At 41.5% G+C, this 23,956-nt stretch overlaps 1 protein-coding gene across 2 annotated transcripts in view; it reads right to left on the reverse strand.

The window, feature by feature from the left end:
- The window catches only part of LOC141146604 (LITAF domain-containing protein-like), a 285,709-nt gene that overhangs the window by 158,977 nt on the left and 102,776 nt on the right, over positions 1 to 23,956 (reverse strand). The window contains exon 1 of one of the 2 annotated variants that reach the window (XM_073632974.1): positions 13,886 to 14,024. The gene's annotated coding sequence lies outside the window, so the exon portion shown is untranslated. Of the gene's footprint in view, positions 1 to 13,885; positions 14,025 to 23,956 lie in introns of those variants that run through there. The other variant, XM_073632972.1, reaches the window with a different exon arrangement.

The raw sequence follows: 23,956 nt of genomic DNA on the forward strand, positions 1-23,956 counted from the left end.
ACTGTATACAGATAATGTATGATTTGCTGTGAGGATTGATGATACGCGCTCTCTATGGATGATGTGCGCGATCACCAATCAGCTAGTGTTTCCTGACAGTGATATTGCTGTAGTATTTTGAGTAATAATGGATTTTTAATGCCCTCTATCTCTGCTGCATAGAGCAATGTATACGTATGGTGCGAACGAGGACACAGGGAACGCGCAAGCGCAGTGTCATCAACAACACGCGTCATATGGTGGGAGGGTATATAAGAAAGATTGCCAGTCTGTTTAGCCAATCCCATGAATAAGTCCTCCGTGACGAAACATGTCGGGGCTATACGGCAATCGAAGAAGCTTGACGTAGGACGCTGTGACAGGGAGCGCCATACGAGTGAGCGGGGAAGCGGCTATGGGAGACTCCAGGGAACGAGTGAGAGTGTCACCATCCATTAGAGTACCTGGGTCCGCCGTGACCACCATACGTCCAGTTTACCGTTTGAAGTGTTGTTGGTGATGACCATGATTGCTGTGCCTATTCGCTTGATTGAAATTTGTAAAATGTGAGTTCTATGGTGGAGGAGAGTGTCATTTTTTATTAAAGTTTGTTGCGTTACTGCACTATTGGATCGCTTTTCCTTTCTTTCATGTGGAGAGAGCATTTGCATATAAACTGCGGATAACTATACGGGGATTGATTGGAGGTTATCACTTTGCCCCCTACTGTGTGGGAAAAGCCTGTGAGCCGAACACGAGAGTGTAAGGCAAAAAGAGCTGGTGAGTTTACTCGCTGAAGGGGAGTGGAAGTCACAATCACAGCGGTGTGGTGGAAGATATTATCACCGAAGATCATATTTTTGATATTATCACCATTACTCACTACGTTTTCACCCAATTTTGGACTTTATATGTTGAACATTTTTTCTTTAGATTTAAGATTATTACACAGATGGGTCACACTATGTCTGTTTATTAGAAACACTTATTTATTTAGTGCTGTTAACAAACAGCTGTTAATTTAGGTATCACATTTAGTAATCACTTATATATATTTCTTTCTTTTAGATTTTTTTAGTATTTTTAGCGCTGCTATTTGATCACACTATTGGTGAGGGCGAGTGTATAGTGTATCATTTATTATTAATTTACATGAGTTTCTATCATTAAGTGGCTGCTTAGAGTGAGGGGCTAATCCCATGAGCGCAGTGTTTGGCACATAGAAAGGGGCGGATTACCTGTGTACCATATCAGTAATACATTTGATTATACTTTAAACGCTTGCAGCTATGGAGGTTTTCAATTTCCTTACCAATAGGCAAATGAACCCAGATAATATTTTTTCAGGCAATCAAGAGATGGCTGAAATTGATGAGGATGTATCCGGCATGCTTAGAAGTTTAGAAAGTCTACTGGAAAAACAGATTAAGACTTGGTCGGATGTGTTCACTTTTACACATTATCAAAAAGAAAAGCTGATTTTTAGAAACCTGAGGTGGGATGTCCCACCGCAGGATGGTCTTGAGGACCAGTGTTTTATGACTGAATGGTTGGAATTTTTTAACAGAGTGGGGAGGGAGTTACAAGATTTGGTACTGACTAGAAAACAAGTAAAATTGGGGAAACTCAATGAACAAATTAGCAGGATTCGAAAGAAATTGGAACCAATGAGTGAGTCCAACCAGATGAAAGAATTTAACAACAATATGAAGAAAAAGCTTGAAAAGGTCGATTGAGACACACAAAGGAAAAAGGTTAGAAAGTATAATAGGGATGCGGCTGATTTTAAAAACAATAAGATCTATGCATGGCAAACCCCCACCTCTAGTACTAATGAGGCCCCTGTACAGGTTAAGGGAAATAGTAAACCAATGAATGGTTCTAAAATGGATCACGATAATAAAAAAGCTGGTAGTAAGAGAGGTGAAGATAAGAATGAACAAGGTGCATTGGGACAAAGTAATCACTATCCTCCTACACAATATAGAGGGGAACAACAGAGGGATTATTACTGCACTCCTAAACCGCCTCAACCAGTGAGAGATGGACAGTATCCTAACTATAATCGGGATGAGTGGAGTGGCCCCCATATGGAAAACATGAATTATGGAGGAGATCAGTATAGACAACAGAACTATGAGAGGTATCATCAATAATCGCCATTTAAGTATGGTGAAGGGAGAAGTCCTATTCCAGTTCACAATAGGTATCTCCCCTTGGATGGGGATTATCATGCGCCCCAATACCAACAGCAAGGTCCCCCACCTTTTTTAGGCTGGCGAGGGAGGAGGGGGAGGGGAGGAGGGACACCGAGAGGAATGAGCCATCCAAGAAACAACAGGGAAGGGATGAAAGAGCCACAGCAATATGGAAACAAGGGAATGGGACCATTCCCAAGAGGCGATGGGGCTGCCGGGCAGGACGACGGCAACAACCCAAAAAAGAGAATGAGGGACATGTAAATACTGGCATCTACAATCTGAGTAAAGTGACATTGAATGCTAAAGAGATGAATATTTTGAACCTGGGCCTTAAATGTGTTCCCAGGAAAGTGTTGAATAAGTTTGAATTATTCATTGACACTCATAAATATATCAGAACTCTGAACATTAAAAAATATTTTCTAAGTCACCCAGTAGGTTCTGCCAACAAAGCCACGACATCTGTGTGCAAAGTTGATAGTGGCTTGAGGAATAAATCCACTTTCAATCCCCAAAACTCCAACAACCATTATGTGGAGGTATTTAAGAACCTTGTTTTAAAAGATCTAGATGCTATTGATGTCAAAGAGGAGGTGAACCCAAATTACATCAAGGAGGGTATTAGATCGCTGGAAAAGCGAAATAATATCATTGTACGCCCGGCAGACAAGGGAGGGGGGGTGGTTATTTTGGATAAGTCCTTTTATCATGGGCAACTTTCAAGTATGCTAAATGATCGCTCCACTTATGAGAGATTGACTTGTGACCCTACAGAGAAATATAGGGAACAATTAAACACACTCATTGAGTGGGGGTATGCTACCAATGCCCTGAACCTCAGAGAAAAAAGGTATCTGGTCCCTAGTGCTTGTAGGATTCCGGTGATATACACACTCCCTAAAATCCACAAGGACGCTAAACTACCTCCAGCCCGCCCGATTGTCAACGGGATAGGGTTTGTTACAGCCAGGTTGGGAGAATACCTTGATAGGTTTCTCCAGCCAAGTGTGAAAATCACTAGGGCTTATTTGAGAGACACCACCGACCTGCTTCAAAAATTGGGGGAGGTATGTTTGAATCCCAGTACTGAAATTTTTTTGGTGACAGCAGACGTGGCCTCATTATACACGATCATTCAACATGAGGATTTGTCTCTGTCACTAAATTGGGCCCTGAGCAAGAGGGAAGATATCCTTGACATGCAGAAGAGATTTGTGGGGCAGGCCCTAAACTTCTGCATGTCGCATAATTATTTTTGGTGGAATGGGCACTTCTTCTCTCAACAGGTTGGCGTGGCTATTGGAGCTAAATTTGCACCTAGCCTCGCCAACCTGTTCATGGCAGAGTGGGAAGACAGGTTTATTTTTAGTAGGCCTCTCCCCCAACTCAAGTTTTATCGAAGGTTCATAGACGATCTCCTGTTGATTTGAGAGGGGTCTAGGGAATCTGTTGAAGAATTTTTAAAGTACCTTAATACTAATAATAACAACATTAGACTGGAGGCTCAAATTAGCGACACATGCATTAACTTTTTGGATGTGACGATTCAAAGAAAGGATCACTCCCTGATAACTTGTGTGTACTTTAAACCGACGGACCGGAACAGTTTTTTATCCATCAGGAGTGGTCATCACCCTGTATGGATAAAGAACATCCCGAAGGGACAATTGATGAGGGTCCGTCTGAACTGTACGGAACAAGAAAAGTATTATGCTCAGGCAAAAGTGCTGAAGGAGAGGTTCTTTCAGAAGGGCTATTCAGAAAAGTCTGTGGATGAGGTTATAGAGCAGGTAGCCAATATACCAAGGGAGGAAATTTTAAAAAACAAAGAAAGGATCAGATCCAATGAGAAACAACAGTGGGGATTTATATCCAACTACCATAGTCAGTGTAGAGATATTGAAAGGATTTTTAAAAAAAACTGGTATATTCTCCGGAGGGATCGACACCTAGGAGAACTGTTACCAGAAACCCCCAAGTTTATTTACAGGAGGGCCCCTAATTTTGGGGATAGAGTAGTGAAAAAAATCCTTGATCCACCAGGCCGACCATCTATCAAAATAAATCTTAATGGTTTCTTCCCATGCAACAAATGCGTGTGCTGTAGGACAGTGAGGATTAGGAACAGGAACATGAAGAGCATCACCAATCAAGCAAATAAAACATTTGAAATTAAAGAGTTCATTACGTGTAATTCATCATACATAGTGTACTTGATGTGATGCCCATGTGGCCTGTATTATGTAGGACGCACGAAAAGACTATTAAGAGTCCGCATCTCTGAGCATTTAACAAACATTAAAAATGGCTTCAAGTAACACAGCGTATCCCTTCATTTTAGGGAGAAGCATAATCAAGTCCCGAGTCTACTCCAGTTTTGTGGAATAGACATTGTATATCCATCGTGGAGGGGTTCCAACAGAATAAGGGATTTATCCCAACGTGAAACTCAATGGATATACTTATTGAGATGTCTTTTTCCCGGAGGTTTAAATATAGAGCTGGACCTCAACTGTTTCATTAATGATTATTGAGTTAACAGTTGGGGTCCAGGGTTGTATGTCGCCCAGACCCAGAAATGATGATAGGTGGAGAATCTGTAACACCAACACAACCGAGAGACCACCTATGGGGGCGAGGGACTGGTAGGGGAGATTTTGATCCTTATGTATGTAGGAGTTGACCTTTGAGGTAGAAAGAGTGTCTCGGGTGAGAGATGCGGTAGATCCATGAGGTGTAATAACCTTGTTTGGATTTTAATGGGTTTAGTTTTGACATTTATATTTCCAACCATTCAATAAATAATACATTTTAAATTTGTATACTTTTTATGTTTTTTAGTTTATAGAAAGTCATATTTCTATTATTAATCTGTGGATGTCACTGTATACAGATAATGTATGATTTGCTGTGAGGATTGATGATACGCGCTCTCTATGGATGATGTGCGTGATCACCAATCAGCTAGTGTTTCCTGACAGTGATATTGCTGTAGTATTTTGAGTAATAATGGATTTTTAATGCCCTCTATCTCTGCTGCATAGAGCAATGTATACGTATGGTGCGAACGAGGACACAGGGAACGCGCAAGCGCAGTGTCATCAACAACACGCGTCATATGGTGGGAGGGTATATAAGAAAGATTGCCAGTCCGTTTAGCCAATCCCATGAATAAGTCCTCCGTGACGAAACATGTCGGGGCGTGGCTATACGGCAATCGAAGAAGCTTGACGTAGGACGCTGTGACAGGGAGCGCCATACGAGTGAGCGGGGAAGCGGCTACGGGAGACTCCAGGGAACGGGTGAGAGTGTCACCATCCATTAGAGTACCTGGGTCCGCCGTGACCACCATACGTCCAGTTTACCGTTTGAAGTGTTGTTGGTGATGACCATGATTGCTGTGCCTATTCGCTTGATTGAAATTTGTAAAATGTGAGTTCTATGGTGGAGGAGAGTGTCATTTTTTATTAAAGTTTGTTGCGTTACTGCACTATTGGATCGCTTTTCCTTTCTTTCATGTGGAGAGAGCATTTGCATATAAACTGCGGATAACTATACGGGGATTGATTGGAGGTTATCACTTTGCCCCCTACTGTGTGGGAAAAGCCTGTGAGCCGAACACGAGAGTGTAAGGCAAAAAGAGCTGGTGAGTTTACTCGCTGAAGGGGAGTGGAAGTCACAATCACAGCGGTGTGGTGGAAGATATTATCACCGAAGATCATATTTTTGATATTATCACCATTACTCACTACGTTTTCACCCAATTTTGGACTTTATATGTTGAACATTTTTTCTTTAGATTTAAGATTATTACACAGATGGGTCACACTATGTCTGTTTATTAGAAACACTTATTTATTTAGTGCTGTTAACAAACAGCTGTTAATTTAGGTATCACATTTAGTAATCACTTATATATATTTCTTTCTTTTAGATTTTTTTAGTATTTTTAGCGCTGCTATTTGATCACACTATTGGTGAGGGCGAGTGTATAGTGTATCATTTATTATTAATTTACATGAGTTTGTATCATTAAGTGGCTGCTTAGAGTGAGGGGCTAATCCCATGAGCGCAGTGTTTGGCACATAGAAAGGGGCGGATTACCTGTGTACCATATCAGTAATGCTGTGTGATATGTTTGTGATGTATATGAGAAATAGAAATGGATGAATTGTGATTTTTACCTTTGTATGGGACCAAGTCACATGTCCCCATAAGTGTAAAAATATTTTTAAAGGGTTTGGTTTTAAGTTGAAATGCCTGTCGCATATCCAAGTGCCCATGTATTGTTGGGACATCACAATAGGAGCTGTTTACGCCCTGTGGGGGGGTCTCAGGTTTTTAGGTAATAACATGGGGGGAGTTCTGTTGACTTTCTAACTCTCAGAGTTAAATATTGTGTTGTATTTGGGACAAGAGTGTATTGTTTAAGACTTTTTTTTTCATGTTTTATGTAACTTTGGCATTTTTGGATATATTACATAATTGCATGGTTGGTGGGGTTGCGTGGAAACACCAGTCTATTCAGTTCAGTCTGAGTGAGTGTGGGTGTGTGTCTGCGGTTGTCCCTGTGCATTGTGTCTCATTGAGATGCTCATATTTGTTTAAAGGTACCCATATAGCGCCATCGGTTTGCGCAGGGCTCCACACGTGCATCGCATGCTCACGTCGGTCCCTGCCCTCGGGGAGCCCGCAGTCCGGGGTCCCTGGTTTGCATTCATGCACTAGGGCCAATTTTGGACGGAGGCCAATTGGCCTGCCAGCATGTCTTTGGAGTGTGGGAGGAAACCGGAGTGCCCGGAGGAGACCCACGCAGGCGCAGGGAGAACATGCAGAGACCGGGCGGGTGGTGTCGTGGTTGGGATTCAAGCCAGCGGCCCTTTTTGCTGCTGGGCGGGGGGTGCTAACCACTACACCACTGTGCCACCCAATATTGTTTCGTTAAATATGCCTATATTTCAGTATAGGCCCTAATTGACATAGCCTAAAGTGTTTGTCTAGGGATAAGTGTTAACATTGGTGACTCAATTGGTGTCTCAATTGTATAGTCAGTTTTTGTAGGAAGAAATCCTGGTTTGTCTTGTCATTTGTTAATGTTGGCCATTTTTCTGTAGTCCGGGTTTCATTCACCATTTTGCCGTGGACCGATTTTCGATTGCTGCAACTGCTTTTTTGTTTCTGCTGATTTTAGTCTCGAGCAAAATATCTCTGGTTTTGTACTGAACTCCAGTTCCAGTAGAATCATTTAGTTTTTATTCCAGTTGTTTTAAAGAAGTTTATGTTTCTAGTGAAGAAATCTCGATTTTGGTGGGATCAACAACTAAATTTCATGTGTTAATGGCGCCATTTTGTTTGTGGCCTGCAGTGGAAGCGAAAAGACTGGTTGAACTCCTTCAGCCGTCTTTTTTGCAGGAGTTTCAGTTTTTGGCTTTTGTTACACTGTGGTATTTCGGTCTCAAAACTTGTGGTTTGACTTCCCAGGGGATATGTGACTTAAGGGGGATTCCCTCCCATTTGCAATATGGGATTTTATTCCACCCACTCCTGGACAAAAGTTTTTGGTTGTTGATGTTTAGTCATAGATTTTTCTAATGTCTTGATAGACAAAATATGAAGCTATTCAAGGCTTCCCCTCCCCCTCCCTCTTCCTACTCAGGTGTGCAACAGGAAGTTGGTGGGGGGGCTTGGGGTCTTTTGACTTGTGTTTGGAAAGACAAAATCATTTTTATTTTTAAATTAAATGAAGGTTTATACTGTAATACAGTTTTTGGTAGAGAGAAAACAGGAGGCATCCAAGTTATTGTTGTAATATCTAGGTACAGATAGAAGCCATAATATTGTTTTGAATAGTGGAGGATTTCATGGTGTTTTTGTAGTTGTCGGACGAACACGTTTAGAAGGCTGTATATCGTGAGACTGGTCGGGCCGTGTATAATAGTCGGAATTCCAGTTCGCGATTGTATTAGCATAAACGTGAGGAGTAGTACGCTAACAGCCCCACTCAGGCCGTGTATAATAATCGGAATGCGGGGGTCGATTATGGTGACAAAGGCGCAAATCATAATCGTTCCGAAAATAAAGCGCAGGGTTCTCTGGATGCAGAGTTTGCCAAAAAAGCGATTTGAATCGTCATGGGCAATAGGTCATCCATGCACCCCAGTCAGACAGCTACATAATACATGAAATCTCAGTTCTGAGGAAAAGGCCATTAAATCCCCGAAAGATTGACATAAGTGGTCCAAGGATACTATTTTGGGTATCCCTCTGGAGTTGATGTAGCGTGACTGCGGCTTCAGAAATCTGTAATGTTGAGTGAGTTGATGGATGCGTAGTACACGTTTGTGTGATTAAAAATACACAGGCCTGTTTTTGAACTTTGTGTGGCTGGTCCATGCAAAGATTTCAAAATGCTCTCGTGCTTTTCAATTTGTATTATTTTTCTATCGCTAAAAGAGTTAAGGCAGCATTCTATCTGGTCATTTTTATTTTTTTTCATTTTCATTTTTAGGAACTATGAAATATCTCTCCCCACATTTGTATCTAAATGTTTGTCTCATTGTTTGTATGTGGTAACAAGATGTTTGAACCTACCGCTACAGCCCTCTTGCGTGTCGCGGCTGTTGTATTTTAAGTAAATACGTGAAAGTAAGATTTACAGAGGGTTTAGTTATTATCTGTTTTGTGGAATGTCCGTGACAATTTAACAATGTACATGAATGTTGTATTGTTTACAATTCTTTGAAGGATAGAGTAATAACCTTTGTTTATAAGTATCTTATCAGGTCCAAAGAGTTTCTGGAAGTGTGTGTACAGGTGTATAAGAAGGTAAAAGTATCATAGGCTATCTCACTGTTTTATTCTGCACCATTCTAAACCCTACATGTCTTCCTCCAATTTGTAATGAGGAGGGAAGGAAAGGGGGATGATAGTGGTGAGAATGACAATTTTTCAAACCAATAATACAAACCTTTATAATTCTAATCAAGTTTTTGCCAAGACTGTCTTTCTTTGATGGAATTTGAATCAGCAAGCAGCAGTCTGGTGAAAGAGGCTCCCATCCCAGATGCTAAGAACCTTTTTGTCAATGGTTCCAGGTATTACACCCCAGATGGTAAGCCACGCACAGGTTATGCAGTGACCACAGTCCCGATGTCTGGGTTATTGTCATATGAGGTTTGTTTGGAGGTCAACCAAAAACAGAATTGTACTTTCCTCATTAGCTGTCACCTACATTCTCAGCTGATGGGGTAGGTGCAATCACTGTAACATGATTTTCAAAAAGTCCACCACAGGGTCCACGAGCCCATCCTGGACCCTGACACAATAACCAGTTTACATTCTTTCCAACCAGGTGACTGGGCCATTGTAAAGAAGCTTGAGGGATGAGACCACGCCAGCCACTGCAAGAAGTGGATCAACCACAAAGAGTAGAGAAGTATCTTCGTTAATTTATATTTTTTGTTTAATAAATTTTGGCAAGGGTAACGATGAAAAGCATCCCAACTGGCTAAGGAAGAGAACAGGACACATGGTCGGGTATTAGTGCCCCAGCGATGACGGCGGTACATGCTTATATGTGACGTTCATATTGGTGTGAGGAGTTTTGACAGAATAGTAAAATCCAAACAGACACCTGTCAAAGGAACTTAACAAAACATTTCTAGAGGGTAAAATGAATTATAATTTTAACAATAGCTCTGGTTCTTGCCAGCTTTAACTAGGTAGCCCACAAGTGTGCTTCAACTGTAGTTTGGTATTAATGCGGATCTACAGCTTATAAGGTAATTTCCCGTAAGGCAAGAGTTTCATGTGTGCTGGTGAAACTCGTCCCAGCATCTTATGTCGCAGCCGATCGTGAGGATCTGATGGCGCGAGAGAAGGTAAGAATGGCAGGGACAGCTGGAAGGGAATTGCTTGTACACGGTGGGGGCTTGAGCTTATGAAACACTTGCATGTAACTGTTGAAGCTGCAAGGAAGTTCCCACAATCCAAGGGGGTTTCTGGGAATTCCTAAGTAAAGATTGTTATATCTGGATCGGGGATAGTAGTGACAAGGTATATGGTAGTGACAAGGTATATACATATGGATAAGGTTTAGATCCCTACAAGGCAAAGCCAGAGCTATAGCTAGTGAAGGTTGAAATCCTTTTTAAGGGTTTGGGAATCGTTGGGGATTTAATTTTTATTTTGCAGCGGATCATAGTGAAGGAAGTAGGGGTATATATACTCATGTTGTTTTTGTTTCTATTCCTTCTATATGCCATGATGAGGTACTCCTGTTGCCTGATTGGACGCATGACCAGAGCCCGAGCAGATGACCACATCTTCCTTACCGAGATGAGATGCCCCGAAGTCCAGCCCACGTACAAGACACAGGGGATCCCAGACCGACCAGCGATTACTACAGCTCACCATGTCATCCTCCTTATAAGTCATTCCTCCTTAAGAACAGAATCTACAAGTCAAGCCGTGTTTTCCTTTTTTATGGACTCATATGGACTGTAAGGACTGATACATTTCCACGTTTAAGAAGAAAATCAAGATTCATCGAGGGACACATGGGAGGATATGACAAAGAGGAGGAGCTGTTGTGGAAAATTTCATTTATGTATGTTGTCAGATGCCCCCCAGTGTCAGTTTTGCTGCAATACTCTCATTTGAGGGTATTCGCACATACAGATGCTGGTGGAAGACCATTGGATGTGGAAACCTTCCTGTGGACACAGCGGATCTTTTTGTTTTTTCAAGGATGTCTGTTTATGTTTCTCCAAGGACCTGGCCACTCCATGGCGACCACATTTCAACTCCTAAGTAAACAAGTTTGCGTACTTTGGGAACCGTAGTATAACCATACAATATTATGACCCACTGGGCCATGGTATAGTACGGCTCGCATCACTGGTAGCCGTCTGAATGTGCACACGGTTGTGTTCAAAGCCATGTGCTTGTTGCATGGTTTTGCACACCACCATCTGCACACCTCACTACTGCTTTTATATTTGATTATATGCATGTGTGTCATTGGTTCTTTTGAATGAATACAAGTGTCTGATTGGCTGATTCTGAAGTCAGCAGCCTCTTTTGTTATCAATGTGTTTAGTATAACTAAAAGCCACTTGGCTATTTTGCGCAGGATTTTACATTGAGCTTGAGGTGATACCAACGTCTGTTTGTATTACTTGGAGAGAAAGAAAGGCGCGCTTTCCCAGCATTATATAAGAGAGCTTTTTGTTCTTTTAAGCGCAAAGAAATTAAATGCTTATAGGGAGAAGCTTAGATTTTCCCAGACAATTATCATATTCTGTATCCATTTAACCCTTTTCAGCATGTGATTTATTGCTTTTTAGATCAGTGACTTCTGCTGCCACCCACATTTGATGAAATTCTTAGATATACATTTTGTTATGCTTGCCTATTAGATCCTATTATTTCCAGTGATCACTAATCCATGGTAATACATTTTTTTTTTTTTCAAATCTGTGGATTTAAAAGACATTATTTGGTCATTCAGCACAGAAGTAACAACTACTGTCCACAAATGTTGTGAGATTTTAAAAAAGGTTAATTTCCATTTGCAGTGTACTCTGGATGCAATCATTCTTCCTGTCTAACGAGTTCTTAGTCATGTTGTACTTTGTTCCCAAAACATATCCTAATAGCATTGTGCACTAATGGGTATTTGAATTGCTAAACACTTTAACGTAGATCCCTCCTACACAGTTGTGTTCTTTTTTTCTTGTAAGGGTTGGGCAAATGCCCAGGCTTATAAATTCAGATTCATAACCTCTACACCATTCTTTTACAATGTTGTGGCATGGCAGTTTGTATCACATTTAGGACCACATTTATAAGCCTATGGTATTGAGTTTGGAAATGTTATTCCGAATCAATACTTTCCCATGTTCAGATAAATTGGGCTGCTAGGCCTATGGCAGTGTTTTTCCTAATATATACCAGTCCTTAGTGCCATGTAGACAGATGATCCTGTTGCTGTTTTTTCTATCTTAACTAGTAGTAATGTCAACTCACCCTAAGATCCAAAGAGTCACTCTGATGTATTTAACCCTATAATCAGCATCACACCATTCCTGCTAAGTATACCTGGAAACTGGAAGAGGATTATACCTGATCTCTAAATACAAAATCTCTAAAGTTTTTAGCTTAAGGTAACATAAAATTATAATAGTGAAGAATCAATCTTAAAGCAGAGTTCCACCCAAAAATGGAAATTCCGCTTTAAGTGAAGGTGACCCCATGACATGCCACATTTGACATGTCATTTTTTTGGGGGGGGGGAGTGGATACCCTCTTTTTAGAGGCATCCAGCTCCCACTTCCTCCCGGGGCTCTGCGGAGCCGGAAGGAATTTCACCTCTCCCCCCCTCCCCTCCATGCAATTTTCTGGGACTTGTCACAGGTCCCAGAAGATTGCCCAGCCACAGCCGGGAGCTCACAGTCACAATGCCGGTGCTGAGGAGAGGCGAGAGAGAGGAGTGGGGCTTCGTTCGCCCGCATCGCTGGACTGTGGGACAGGTGAGTGTCCGATTATTAAAAGTCAGCAGCTACACTTTTTGTAGCTGCTGACTTTTATATGGGTGGAACTCCACTTTAAATAACAGGCTAAACCCTAACTAGTCTTAAAATGCACCCCCCCAACACCTATGCTTACTAATCTGTGTAAGAAAGTATGCTCTGCTCTTTTCCAGTCATGTGATCTTCCCTCTGTCAGCCAGTGATGGCTGCAGGGAAGAGGAGCGAGTGCTTGGTGGTGGCTGATAAAGTGGTAAAGCCTGGAGTGGTGACGTCACCCATAGGCTCCTGTGGCCTAACCATTGTTGGCGCTCCCTCCTCCCCTCTGCAGCTGCCGCTGACTGACACATAGGAGCTGGATCACGTGACCACACTGAAGTGGGCTGAAAATAGGCAAGTATACAGATTTTTCTTTCACAGGCTAGTCATCATATATATTAGGATCTGGAGGGAGTTAAGTTTAGCCTAAAATTCTACTTCAACCTTTTATGGCTAAAAAACATTTTAAGTAGAGACCACTTTCAGAACATATTGCATTATTAAGCATCGCCTCCTTTATTTATAAATAACTTTACTCAGCCTTCTCATCTATTATAATTACACTGATCAGCATAGTTTCACTATCCATGTAGGTCTAATATATGGCACAAACCTTCATACCATATAGCAGATTAAAAAAATAGCTGCTTCCTTGCTTTGCCAACATGACAATTTTCTCTATTATCAGGCAAATGGCGCCACAAATAAATGTATTAAACACATTTTAACAACTCTGATCTGCAAGCTTATACTTGTGTGTTTGGGGTTTGTCAGGTACAGCAGTTACCTGTTATGCAAACTCACAATATTAACTTAAAGTTGTTATAAATAATATGTCTTATGCAAAACACATCCTCATAGGTGTATTTTTTATCATTTTAACAGAAAACAATATTTTTTTTAAATGGTAGTTTAGATAAATTACCACACACCAGATTATACTTTACAACATATAATACTAGAAAGGTATTCAAAACATGAGAAGCGTATACAAACAGTTCAGTTAAAAATCAGCCAGGAATTTGGTTCACTACAGATTAGGATGGACAGAAAATAGATACAACATGACTTAAATGATACAATTGTTTATCAAATATTAATATTGAAGAAAATGCAATGCTTGGAAGTGTAACTTACAATTGCAGCTGACTCCAGAGACTCTGCAGAACAGTAATGAATTTTTGTTCAGTGTGAATAGATATGGGCGTGTGATTTAAGATGTGATGTCATCTCTTATTTTACTAGTCCAACCTTATGTTGAGAAATAATGTAGTTACCTTGCAGTTAATTATATGACTAAACAGCCTGAGTTAATCTGTAAAGCAAATATACTCTGTTGCAGGCTCTTTGTAATTTATCTAGCAATGTCATGGTTTAAAAGTACCAATGACACATTATCGTGCTTCCTGGTTACATAATTTTAAAGGAGGAAGAAAAACACAAGGCAAATAAAACAGGAATTTCTGGCCAGTGTTAAAGTGGTTGTAAATCCTGTACTACCACTTTTACCTACAGGTAAGCCCAGGGCAGGACTTAGGGTGGTGGGGGCCCCTGGGCTTGAGTCACTTTTGGGCCCTACCCTTCTATACATATGCACAGCTCTATAAAACAGAAATAGAAAAGGACAAGGTGTGCCAGACTCAGTGCAGTATTAAAGAACTTCTGTTTAATTGGACAAGACAAAACAGCCAAATGGCTACTCACAAAAGTAGATAATATATATTATCGTGGACCCAGGTATTTGTCCCGGGTCCACGATTAATAAAAGCAATAAAAATTGATAAAATGATAATTACCGTATTTATTGGCGTATAACACAAGCCGGCGTATAACATGTTTAGGAGGGAATTTTAAGGAAAAAAACTTTTAGGAGGGAAGTTTAAGGAAAAAAACTTACATTTAAATGCCCATCAATGCAGCCTTATCAGTGTCCATCTGCAGCCTTGTCAATGTCATTAAAAAAATGAATAAAAACCAAGCGCTGATGTGGATAGATATGTGTGATATAAATAAATTGTGCTTAAAAAATATATATATATATACCAATATAGTTAGTGCTATGATAAAATCAGTAAATTAAAGCTGCTATCAATATAGGGTGATCAGATAACCAAACAAATAGTACTAAGTATAAAATTGATGCGCTTTAAATAAATAGTGCACAATATGCTGCTGCGACTAAGCTTAAATCCAGGAATAAAAAATGCATACATGTGAATAAAATAGATCAATAATTATGGTGCTAATACATGTGTTAAAATTGCCAAAATAAATCTTCAAATTGGTGATGTGACGGTGAATATAAATAAAATAATAATGACACTTTGAGTACAATGTCCAGGCAGAGATAAATAGTGGGGGAAAGTAAAAATAATTAAACAGTTCCTTCCCTTAATCCAGATTGATTGACTCACTGGGTTAGATCGTTTGTATCAGGATATTTAGTTTTTCTTGCATCCCACTTTAGCCATAATACTGCTGGTGATTCGGCTCTCAGGATAAAGGTTTTATGCAAAGGAAGCAAAGAAAAAATAGATCATTGTGCAGTGAACTTACTAGATAGTACATAAGCAAAACAGGGACAAGAGATACACTCACAAACTCCCGGTCTATTAGAAGCATTCCAATATGCAGATTGCAGTCAGCCGCTGTGGACGAGGTTTCCCATATAGAAACGGCTGCTGTTAACCTTCAGGTGTATTGCAGCACTGAACGTCCTAAGCTCCTCCCACGTGTTGCATCACTGACACGTGACTTTTTCAAGGTTCCTTGAAAAAGTCACGTGTCAGTGATGCAACGCGTGGGAGGAGCTTAGGACGTTCAGTGCTGCAATACACCTGAAGGTTAACAGCAGCTGTTTCTCTATGGAAAATCTCGTCCACAGCGGCTAACTGCAATCTGCATATTTGAATGCTTCTAATAGACCGGAAGTTTGTGAGTGTATCTCTTGTCCCTGTTTTGCTTATGTACTATCTAGTAAGTTCACTGCACAATGATCTATTTTTTCTTTGCTTGCTTTGCATAAAACCTTTATCCTGAGAGCCGAATCACCAGCAGTATTATGGCTAAAGTGGGATGCAAGAAAAACTAAATATCCTGATACAAACGATCTAACCCAGTGAGTCAATCAATCTGGATTAAGGGAAGGAACTGTTTAATTATTTTTACTTTCCCCCACTATTTATCTCTGCCTGGACATTGTACTCAAAGTGTCATTATTATTTTATTTATATTCACCGTCACATCACCAATTTGAAGATTTATTTTGGCAATTTTAACACATGTATTAGCACCATAATTATTGATCTATTTTATTCACATGTATGCATTTTTTATTCCTGGATTTAAGCTTAGTCGCAGCAGCATATTGTGCACTATTTATTTAAAGCGCATCAATTTTATACTTAGTACTTGTCAATGTCATTGCAGCCTTGTCAATGTCAGTGTAGCCTTGTCAGTGTGAGTGTAGCCTTGTGCCAGTGTCATTTGCAGACTTGTAAGTGTAGCCTTGCTCCAATGTCATTGCTGCCTTGTCATTGCAGTCTTTCAGTTTAAAAATAGCACCGCCGAGATACAGAGCCGGGTGTCCTGTGTATCTCGGCGGCTTTCGGCCGCTTTCAAAACGGGCGGGGCCCGCGGGGCCCCCTATTGGCCCGGGGCCTATGGGCTTGAGCCCAGTCAAGCCCAATGTAAATCTATAATAAGGCTATAATAAAGTAGGGAAGAGATGACAGACCACTGGTGGAACCCGTAAGGGTCAGTGATGTGGAGAGTCCCCCAATAGACCAGACATTGGACTCCAAACCGCAAATCCTCTGGAGCCTAAAGCTCCTGTACTATGCCAGTCTGTGTTAGTGAAAAAATTTATATGAAAACAAAATTTAGAACAGAAAGGCTACATTCACATGAGTAACGTCTCACATTATATTTATTTTCTCGTATTTTTTAAAATGTGAGTCTCCTAACTTGGGTATTGTGCTATCTTCTATTGTTCAGAGCAAACATGTCTGTTATTGTTTAAAATAATTGAATGCAATACAACACATAGTATGACCAAAGCCAAATCATTTATATGGCAAAAATACTAAAGATACAATTTTGCAAATATGTTGTGTTTAAAAAGGTATAAAAAACATGTTGTAACAGAGGTCAAACATACAGTGAAGTACATAAACACACAAAAAACTCAGTGACCTGACCAAGAGGGGGCATAGTGCTTTCCCTGTAAAGGCTATAAATTCTGTAAATTTTTGCTACTACTACCTAACATTGCTCCTCACTAGCCCCTCACTTTCATTTACTAAAAAGTGAATTTGTGTTTCTCCTCTTTACATCACCTGTTAATTTATAGGTCCAATGGGGAGCCCATCCTAATCCCTGCTTTGGGCCCCAAATCCATAATTTGCACCTATGATCAAATATGCACAGAAATATTGAACTGCATAGTGCATAAAATAAATAATATAAACAAAGACTTTAATTAAACCCCTAGATAGGCTATGGACATTCAAATATTTACATATTCTTACCATGAAGTAAATGAGCTTTAAAACATCTCTCACTGACCTCTCTAACTAAAGACACTGGGGAAATTCATCTTCAAAACTCACATCAGATGCACATAAACTACTGATCATTTTCAATGTGAACAAACAGCAGATCCAACCAGCTGCAAATGGACTTCAAAATATCTGTTGTGATCTTTAACCAGTTGCCGACCGCCGCACGCCAATGTACGTCGGCACAATGGCACGGGCAGGCGTAGGGGCTTACCTGTACGTCCCTGCCTGCCCGCGGGCGGGGGGTCCGATCGTGATGTCATCTCTCCTCGAGCCGGTGTTTTCGTTCTGGCGCGAGGAGAGAAGACATCAATGTGAGTTTGCACCAACACTACACTTACAGTAGAACACGCAGGCACACTTTTCACCCCCCCATCACCCCCCAGTCACCCCCCGATCACCCCCCCTGTACCCCCTGTCACAGTGACACCAATAGCAGTTTTTTTTTCTGATTATTGTATTGGTGTCAGTTTGTGACAGTTATAAGTGGTAGGGCAGCTAGGGTTAGCCCCCTTTAGGTCTAGGGTACCCCCCTAACCCCCCTAACCCCCCTAATAAAGTTTTAACCCCATGATCACCCCAGTTGCCAGTGTCACTAAGCGATCGTTTTTCTGATTGCTGTATTAGTGTCACAAGTGACACTAGTTAGGGAGGTAAGTATATAGGTTCGCCATCAGTGTTTTATAGCGACAGGGACCCCCATATACTACCTAATAAAGGTTTTAACCCCCTGATTGCCCCCTAGTTAACCCTTTCACCAGTGATCACCGTATAAGTGTTACGGGTGACGCTGGTTAGTTAGTTTGTTTTTTATAGTTTTAGGGCACACGCCGTTTATTACCTAATAAAGGTTTAACCCCCTAATTGCCCGGCGGTGATATAGGTTAAGTTTTTAGGTCCAGATAAGGTCTGCGTCGCCCCAGGCAGCGTCAGGTTAGCACCAGTACCGCTAACACCCACGCACGCAGCATACACCTCCCTTAGTGGTATAGTATCTGAACGGATCAATATCTGATCCGATCAGATCTATACTAGCGTCCCCAGCAATTTAGGGTCCCTAAAAATGCAGTGTTAGCGGGATCAGCACAGATACCTGCTAGCACCTGCGTTTTGCCCCTCGGCCCAGGTGCCCAGTCAGGCTTGATCCCTGCGATCGCTAACAGTTTTTTGGTAGCGTTTTGAATCAGTAGCTAACAGTCAGGAGCTTTTTTGCCTGTGAGTCTCACTAGTGTACCACTAAATTTAGAGCCCAACATGGCAAATCGAAGGTACACTAGTGAAGAGGCCTACACGTTTCTGAGCATGACAGATAGTGAAGAGGAAGTCACTCATCTGTCAGATTCAGGCTCAGAATACGAACCTGTAGACAGCAGCGGCTCCATGACAGATAGCTCTGATGACGGAGTTGTGGTCCCTGCCAAGGTCAGGCATACCAGACCCCGAACTTCTTCTTCTGTCCTTGAAGTGCAAGAACCGCAGGGCTCTCGTATGGAGCAGAGAAGTACTAGCTCCGCTATTCCTTCTGGTGAACTGGCAAGCACCAGCGGCCTAGTACACCCTGGTCGTGCATCCAGCACTGCAGTAACACTTGGTGACGTGGCAAATCCCATAAGTGCAGTTCAAGCTGGTGAGGTGGCAAGCACAAGTAGTATCCCGCTGCCACAAAGAAGACGAACACAGGCCCGTCGTGCCCATAGTGCCCTTCCTGCTGCATTCGCCAATCCGAATTGGAAACCCACCACTTCTGCAGCACCCGTACTTCCCCCATTCACTGGTCAACCCGGCATTCATGTGGAAACAGTTGATTTTACGCCACTTGACTTTTATTCGCTGTTTTTCACCGAAGATCTCTATAGATCTATTGTGGACCAAAGCAATTTGTACGCTGGTCAACACATCACCACTATTCCCCAGTCCTCCCTTGCCAGAGATTGGAAACCAATTACGGTTTCCGAATTTAAGATCTTTCTGGGCCTTTCCCTCCTCATGGGCATAACCAAAAAGAGTGAGTTGCGGTCATATTGGTCCACTGACCCAATTCACCATATGCCCATGTTCTCTGCTTCCATGGCCAGGACACTATACGAGCAGATTTTGCGGTTCATGCACTTCAACAACAATGAACTCTGTCGTCCTCGTGGAGACCCTGGATACAATCGGCTCTACAAAATTCGGCCCCTCGTAAACCACTTCAACGTTTTGCAGACTTGTTTACTCCCCATCAAGTTGTCCGCGTTGATGAGTCACTGATTAAGTTTTCTGGCCACTTGTCATTCAAACAGTACCTTCCCAGCAAGCGTGCCAGATACGGGGTCAAGATGTATAAGCTCTGTGACAGGGCCACAGGCTATACATGTAGTTTTATGGTTTACATAAAAGATAAAGCCACGTATCGCCAACAAACAGCCCTGACTACATAGGAAACGCTGGCAAGATTGTGTGGGACTTGGTGTCACCCTTATTAGGAAAGGGGTACCACTTATATGTGGGCAATTATTACACGAGCGTGCCACTTTTTAGTCACCTTTTTGATCATCAGATTGGAGCATGTGGCACCGGGGCTTTCCCCAGCGGCTTGTAGATTTCCGTCTTAGGCTGGGGAAGAGAGCCTGCTTGCAGTGTAATAATTTTCTCGCTATGAAGTGGAGGGATAATAAGAATGTTTTCATTCTTACGTCCCTTCATGCAGACACAACGGTCCAAATTACTACTGTTGTGGAGAAATCCCACTGTGTCCACGAATATAACCTCAATATGGGAGGGGTGGACCTCAACGACCAGTTGTTGGCGCCGTACCTAGTTGCCCGTAAGGCCAGACGCTGGTATAAAAAAGTGTCTGTATACTTATTTCAATTGGCTTTGCTGAATGCTCATGTGCTATACAGAGCTTCAAGACGGACTGGATCCTTCCTTAAATTCCAGGAAGAGATCGTCAGAGCCCTTCTGTTTCCAGACGGTGCTCCACCTCACCTTCCCAATCCAAATGCAGTAAGAGAGGCATTTTCCTTATGTCCTCCCACGTACCCCTACCCAACGAGCCCCCTAAAGAAAATGTTGTGTCTGCAGAAAGTGCGGATATAGGCGTGACAGCCACTATTATTGTCCCTCCTGTCCTGACAATCCTGGTCTTTGCATTGGTGAATTTTTTGAACGCTACCATACACTAGTTGAGTATTAGCATAGGGTACAGCACTGCACAGACTAGGACACACTTTCACAGGGTCTCCCAAGATGCCATCGCATTTTGAGAGACCCGAACCTGGAAACGGTTACAGTTACAAAAGTTACAAAAAAAAGTGTTAAAAAAACAAACAAAAAAAGTAAAAAAAAACTCACAAAAGAATATATAAAATAAAAAAAACAAAAATAGTTGTCGTTTTATTGTTCTCTCTCTACTATCTCTATTGTTCTGCTCTTTTTTACTGTATTCTATTCTGCAATGTTTTATTGTTATTATGTTTTTATCATGTTTGCTTTATAGGTATGCAATTTTTTTATACTTTACTGTTTACTGTGTTTTATTGTTAACCATTTTTTTGTTTTCAGGTACGCCATTCAGCTGCAGAGTGGATTTATTTATCTTGACAGCAACAGCGTTTTCTCCCATGATACATAAAGCCGTGACTCCAGCGCTGTCGGAGGTGATTTCACCACCACAGTTACATGCTTCAGCATATATGCCGAAGCGTGGGGCAGCAGTGGGCGGAGGAGTGATTTGCTCCTACCTTTTGTGGGAGGATGCCCCCATGTTTCGGCATATATATATTTTAGGCACAGGTTGCGTTAAATGTTTTATCTTTTACTATTTTTTTTGTATTTGCTTTGCAGGTATGGTAAATCTTACTGTTATACTGTAATGTTACTTTGTTTTATTGTTGACCATCATTTGCTTAGCAGGTACGCCATTCAGTTGCAGCGCGGATTTATTTATCTTGACAGCAACAGCGTTTGCTCCCACGATACATAAAGCCATGACTCCAGCGCTGTCGGAGGTGATTTCACCACCACAGTTACATACTTCAGCATATATGCTGAAGCATGGGGGCAGCAGTAGGCGGAGGAGCATTTGCTCCTACCTTTTGTGGGAGGATGCCCCCATGCTTCGGCATATATAAACTGTGCATGTATGCCCATCATTAGAAGTGGGTGGATGAAGGGAGGTATTCTAATGGTGGGCATACCCACCGATCAATCTCTTTTTTTCGTTCAGCCCACAGGCTGCATGAAAAAAAAGTTCACAATATATGCCCAACAAGACCAGCAACGTACTGCTGGACTTTGAGTGGTTATACCAGAATGATGCCTGCAGGTTTAGGTATCATTTTGCTATCATTCTTTTCAGCCAGCAGTCGGCTTTCATGTAAAAGCAATCCTAGCGGCTAATTAGCCTCTAGACTGCTTTTACAAGCAGTGGGAGGGAATGCCCCCCAACCGTATTCCATGTTTTTCTCTGGCTCTCCTGTCCCAACAGGAAATCTGAGAATGCAGCCGGTGATTCAGACAGCTGACCATAGAGCTGATCAGAGACCAGAATGGCTCCAAACATCTCTATGGCCTAAGAAACCGGAAGCTACAAGCATTTCAAGACTTAGATTTCGCCGGATGTAAACAGCACCATTGGGAAATTGGGAAAGCATTTTATCACACTGATCTTGGTGTAGTCAGATGCTTTGAGGGCAGAGGAGAGATCTAGGGTCTAATAGACCCCAATTTTTTCAAAAAAGAGTAACTGTCACTACCTATTGCTATCATAGGGGATATTTACATTCCCTGAGATAACAATAAAAATGATTTAAAAAAAAATGAAAGGAACAGTTTAAAAATAAGATAAAAAAGCAAAAAAATAATAAAGAAAAAAAAAGCACCCCTGCCCCCCCCGCTCTTGCGCAAGGGCGAACGCAAGCGGCGGTCTGGCGTCAAATGTAAACAGCAATTGCACCATGCATGTGAGGTATTACCGCGAAGGTCAGATCGAGGGCAGTAATTGGCAGTAATTTTAGCAGTAGACCTCCTCTGTAAATCTAAAGTGCTAACCTGTAAAGGCTTTTAAAGGCTTTTAAAAATGTATTTAGTTTGTCGCCACTGCACGTTTGTGCGCAATTTTAAAGCATGTCATGTTTGGTATCCATGTACTTGGCCTAAGATCATCTTTTTTATTCCATCAAACATTTGGGCAATATAGTGTGTTTAAGTGCATTAAAATTTAAAAAAGTGTGTTTTTTTCCCAAAAAAATGCGTTTGAAAAATCGCTGCGCAAATACTGTGTGAAAAAAAAACACCCACCATTTTAATCTGTAGGGCATTTGCTTTAAAAAAAATATATAATGTTTGGGGGTTCAAAGTCATTTTCTTGCAAAAAAAATTAATTTTTTCATGTAAACAAAAAGTGTCAGAAAGGGCATTGTCTTCAAGTGGTTAGAAGAGTGGGTGATGTGTGACATAAGCTTCTAAATGTTGTGCATAAAATGCCAGGACAGTTCAACCCCCCTCCCAAATGACCCCATTTTGGAAAGTAGACACTCCAAGCTATTTGCTGAGAGTCCTGTCGAGTCCATGGAATATTTTATATTGTGACACAAGTTGCGGGAAAAAGACAATTTTTTTTTTTGCACAAAGTTGTCAGTAAATGATATATTGCTCAAACATGCCATAGGAATACGTGAAATTACACCCCAAAATACATTCTGTTGCTTCTCCTGAGTACGGGGATACCACATGTGTGAGACTTTTTGGGAGCCTAGCCGCGTACGGGACCCCAAAAACCAAGTACCGCCTTCAGGCTTTCTAAGGGTGTAAATTTTTGATTTCCCTCTTCACTGCCTATCACAGTTTTGGAGGTCATGGAATGCCCAGGTGGCACAACCCCCCCCCAAATGACCCTATTTTGGAAAGTAGACACCCCAAGCTATTTGCTGAGAGGTATAGTGAGTATTTTGCAGACCTCACTTTTTGTCACAAAGTTTTGAAAATTGAAAAAAGAAAAAAAAAATTTTCTTGTCTTTCTTCATTTTCAAAAACAAATGAGAGCTGCAAAATACTCACCATGCCTCTCAGCAAATAGCTTGTGGTGTCTACTTTCCAAAATGGGGTCATTTGGGGGGGGGGGGGTTGGGCTATCTTGGCATTTTATGGCCTTCGAAACTGTGATAGGTAGTGAGGAGTGAATCAAAAATTTACGCCCTTAGAAATCCTGAAGGTGGTGAAGGGATTTCACGGGTCCCATACGCGGTTAGGCTCCAAAAAAGTCCCACACATGTGGTATCCCCGTACTCAGGAGAAGCAGCAGAATGTATTTTGGGGTGTAATTCCACATATGTCCATGGCATGTTTGAGCAATATATCATTTAGTGACAACTTTGTGCAAAAAAAAAGTTTGTAATTTTCCCGCAACTTGTGTCAAAATATAAAATATTCCATGGACTCAACATGCCTCTATTCCATGGACTCAAATAGCTTGGGGTGTCTACTTTCCAAAATGGGGTCATTTGGGGGGGTTTTGTGCCATCTTGGCATTTTATGGCCTTCAAAACTGTGATAGGTAGTGAGGAGTGAAATCAAAAATTTACGCCCTTAGGAATCCTGAAGGCGGTGCTTGGTTTTCAGGGCCCCGTACGCGGCTAGGCTCCCAAAAAGTCCCACACATGTAGTA

This window comes from Aquarana catesbeiana, linkage group LG06 (genome assembly GCF_042186555.1).
Source record: "Aquarana catesbeiana isolate 2022-GZ linkage group LG06, ASM4218655v1, whole genome shotgun sequence".
Lineage (NCBI taxonomy): Eukaryota > Metazoa > Chordata > Amphibia > Anura > Ranidae > Aquarana > Aquarana catesbeiana.